Raw genomic sequence first — 4,762 nt, forward strand, 5'->3', positions numbered from 1 at the left:
CATTTATGGAACTTGGACATGCTTTGGCATGCTCAGGCTGAATGGATGCTGCCTGGAAAGATAAAAGCAGCTCAAGTACAGTGGGTCAAAAAAGTATTTAGTCAGCCACCAATTGTGCAAGTTCTCCCACTTAAAAAGATGAGAGGGGCCTGTAATTGTCATCATAGGTAGACCTCAACTATGAGAGACAAAATGAGAAAACAAATCCAGACAATCACATTGTCTGATTTGGAAAGAATTTATTTGCAAATTATGGTGGAAAATAAGTATTTGGTCAATATCAAAAGTTCATCTCAATACTTTGTTATATATCCTTTGTTGGCAATGTCAGAGGTCAAACGTTTTCTGTAAGTCTTCACAAGGTTGGCACACACTGTTGCTGGTATGTTGGCCCATTCCTCCATGCAGATCTCCTCTAGAGCAGTGATGTTTTGGGGCTGTCGCTGGGCAACACGGACTTTCAACTCCCTCCAAAGGTTTTCTATGGGGTTGAGATCTGGAGACTGGCTAGGCCACTCCAGGACCTTGAAATGCTTCTTACGAAGCCACTCCTTCGTTGCCCGGGCGGTGTGTTTGGGATCATTGTCATGCTGAAAGACCCAGCCACGTTTCATCTTCAATGCCTTTGCTGATGGAAGGAGGTTTGCACTCAAAATCTCACGATACATGGCCCCATTCATTCTTTCCTGTACACGGATCAGTCGTCCTGGTCCCTTTGCAGAGAAACAGCCCCAAAGCATGATGTTGCCACCCCCATGCTTCACAGTAGGTATGGTGTTCTTTGGATGCAACTCAGCATTCTCTCTCCTCCAAACACGACCAGTTGTGTTTCTACCAAACAGTTCTACTTTGGTTTCATCTGACCATATGACTCTTCCAATCCTCTGGATCATCCAAATGCTCTCTAGCAAGCTTCAGACGGGCCCGGACATATACTGGCTTAAGCAGGGGGACACGTCTGGCACTGCAGGATCTGAGTCCCTGGCGGCGTAGTGTGTTACTGATGGTAGCCTTTGTTACGTTGGTCCCAGCTCTCTGCAGGTCATTCACTAGGTCCCTCCGTGTGGTTCTGGGATTTTTGCTCACCGTTCTTGTGATCATTTTGACCCCACGGGGTGAGATCTTACGTGAAGCCCCAGATCGAGGGAGATTATCAGTGGTCTTGTATGTCTTCCATTTTCTAATTATTGCTCCCACAGTTGATTTCTTCACACCAAGCTGCTTGCCTATTGCAGATTCAGTCTTCCCAGCCTGGTGCAGGTCTACAATTTTGTTTCTGGTATCCTTTGACAGCTCTTTGGTCTTCACCATAGTGGAGTTTGGAGTGTGACTGTTTGAGATTATGGACAGGTATCTTTTATACTGATAACAAGTTCAAACAATTGGTGGCTGACTAAATACTTTTTTGCCCCGAGTAGCATGTGTGACTGTTACTCGTTTTCTATTGGCTTGTTATGCAAATTACATGAACACAATGTTATGCTTTGTAATAATCACATTAAAATACCTGGAAACTGATTATCAACAAATGCTGTAGGGTAGGGGTGTCAAACGCACTTTGGCATAGCAATGTCACATAATGTATCAGGACTTTTTTCCCCTTCACTAAACCGGGCGGGGGGCGTGGCCAGTACATGATGCATCCGGCCCATAGACTGGGAGATTGACAGCCCTCCTGTAGAGGAACAAGAAGAGGTAATTGTGGGCGAGTTGTTATGCATCCAATCCTTGTACTTAATATTGGCAGGCATGATTGGGAAGGCATTGGAATTTTGGGTTGAAACGTGGATTTTTCATTCAACAAAAGTGATGTTAATTCAAAATTCCTTCAGTGTCGGGGGAAAAAAACACTGCTTTGAAATGTGTATTGCTTCACTGCCTTGCTGTTGTAAACACTGTGGTGGGCTTTGAGGTACACAGCAATTGGAGTGCAGGTTGGCATCCATATCAAAATCCAGGAGAGCTTATTTTGAGATTATTTTCTTGCCTCAGATTTTCACCTTAGCTCATTTTCTACTACTTCATGAGTTGTAGTCCCAACTGGTAATTTTGGACTTGTATCTATTTTTAAAAGCATTGAACTAAGGATGACGTGTAACTCAGTGCTACTTCAAGACCATCCTTGGTTAGTATTTGGGCTCCATTATATGATCTTGTTACTTACCAGTACATTTCATGTATGGTGATGTTTTATCAGGGAGTTAAGAGTAAGGTGGCAACTACTCCCAAGGACACCTATACAGATTGTTGTCAAGCCTTTTTATACTCATTATACTTGTCTAATTGTTCTTGAGAAATGGTTTGCTGTGAGAGGTACAAGTTGTTTATTTGGGCACATTCGGGGACAATGATAGAAGGCCTTCGGAGTTCTACATTTCATACATAAAGTGGAAGCATTCTCATTACCAAGATGAGCTACCTCCCTCTGAAACTTAACATAATGGGAAGACCTTGCTTGCTCAAAAAAAGGCTTCATTTTGAACATGTTGGCAATAGCAGGATTTTTGAATGAAATAATTCATTTAGCATCTCCATAGGAACCATTTGACTTCTCTCAAATCAATTAATTGCTTTTCAAAGTATAGAAGCTGACTGAAGGAGAAAGTGGCCACACTTCTGGATCTCCACTATTATTTTGAATATGTAGAATGATATGGTTTGGTTGTAACTGATATGATTTACTTATCTTTCACCAATGCTTCCTGGGAGAGCAGTGCTTGCTTTCCACACCTCTGGATATAGGTTTAGATCTCTGCTTATTCCATACAATTTAGGATCCACCTTTGCACCACTATTGCCTGCTTTTGATTCACAGTTGCCTCTGCATGAGCTTGTTTTAGCTGACTTGGCAGCAGTACTTGGATGACGAAGCTTAATAAAGATACTGGCAAAAGTATACTAGATGCCTCAGAAGAAAAAAATACCTAATGCATGGAAAAATGCTGAAGTGATTCTTATCATCTGGGCGCCCGAGATGATTTTAAAGAAATATTGCCCAATAAGCCTTTAAGTCATCTACAAGGTTTTCACCAAGATAATAGCAAAAAGAATATTGAGAACATTACATGATGCACTATCAAAGGAGCAGGCAGGATTCAGAAATGGCTACAGCACAACAGATCACATGACATGTAGGAGAGCTTTGGTTAATTATGGCAAGATACTTTACTTTTTAAGTATGTTGACTTTAAGCTGTTTAGTAGGCTCAAGTGAAGTCTGAATAAAGGAGAACATGAGTGCTGCCTCTTCCTTTCCCCATCCGGCCCATCCAGCAGTTTGAAAGCATGCAATATTGCAAGTAGATAAATGGGTACCATTTTGGTGGAAAAATCCTAGCTGTGTTCATGTGTGGACCTGGCCAGACGCAAGGCATTGCCACACAAGGCAAGGTGAGGCGAGACTGGCTGGAAGAGCCAGCAACCTGTGTGCTGCTAGTCAGCTGGTGTAAACTAGTTCCAAGGTTATGTGTGCAGGCACTGAACAAAATAAACTAGCAATTTAGGCTGTCATGACTGCAGAGTGTGCCTAGCATTTGCAGATTTCCCCGATATTGTATGCCATACGCCAGGGGATCCCAACTCCTGGGCCGTGGCCCACTACCAGGCCGTGTGAGTGGTGGGCCGGCATGCATGCATGTGTGCACAGCTCAATTTGCGCAAGTTAAGCTGTGTGTGTGCCAGCCCGGTTCCCTTCTTCCCCCCTCCCTCTGCTGGGCTGCCAAGCCACAAAGGTTGGGAACCGCCACCATGTGCTAAATACATTTTAAAAATTCCTTTTTCCCTAGGAGAGATGATAAAAATACCAGTCTCCAATAAAAACAGTAAAATATTTCTGTTTCCAGCAGAAAGGTAAAAGATGGGATGAAGTAATAGAAAAAAGGTTAATTTAGTTTTTTAAAAGGCTTCAGAGGGAGCTACCTCTATATCATCTCCATCCTCTACAAAACCATGGAGTGCAACATGTCACTGAAGTTTCATTTTCTGCATTCACACTTGGGCTTCTTTCCCCAAAATCTAGAGTGCTGTCAATGACAAACATGTCAAACAAGATTTCACCAGGACATTGTCACAATGGAAAAACTCAGGGCAATTGAGATCCATGAATGCTGGCTGACTTGCTGGACACTGCAGCAAAATGCATTGGACACTGAGTACAAATGAAATTCAGCAGCAAAACACTTGCAGCCCTCATGAAGAATATAGGAAATGTGATTAAATATATTATAGTCATTAAAAATTAATTTCATATTTCTCAAGGTTTCTACGTGATAAAATCAGTCAGAAAATACATTTGTGTTCAGTTTGAAAGGGTCTATGTAATTGGTAAAAGTTTTTCAGGAAGCACAACTTTTTAAAAAAATTGTCCAGTTTAATTGGTACCTTATTAATTTTTACTGTATAATGAAATAAGTTGTAGCTGCAAGTTTTTTGTTTTATACAGGAAGACAGAGTTGAGTAATCTCTTCCAGAGATACACACACAGGACATAGTTATAAAAATAGAGATGCTACTGTTCCCAAAGAGAGGTATACACAAACACATAGACACACTGTTCTGATGTGGGGGGAATGTAGCCAACATCATTAGGGAGGTTAAATCCCATTGTCCCTCTTGATTTTCAAAAGTTGCAGCTGCTTTCACATTTTCTAGAGGTCCTCCGAGCAGTTTTTTCAGTGAGGCCTGTAGGAACTAAGGGCCTTGCAGGAACAGAAAAGCAATAGCTTTGTTTGGCAACTAGGAAGAGATGGAGTAATACACAACAG

Source organism: Pantherophis guttatus, chromosome 3 (assembly GCF_059756535.1).
Source record: "Pantherophis guttatus breed Tessera chromosome 3, ASM5975653v1, whole genome shotgun sequence".
Taxonomy (NCBI): domain Eukaryota; kingdom Metazoa; phylum Chordata; class Lepidosauria; order Squamata; family Colubridae; genus Pantherophis; species Pantherophis guttatus.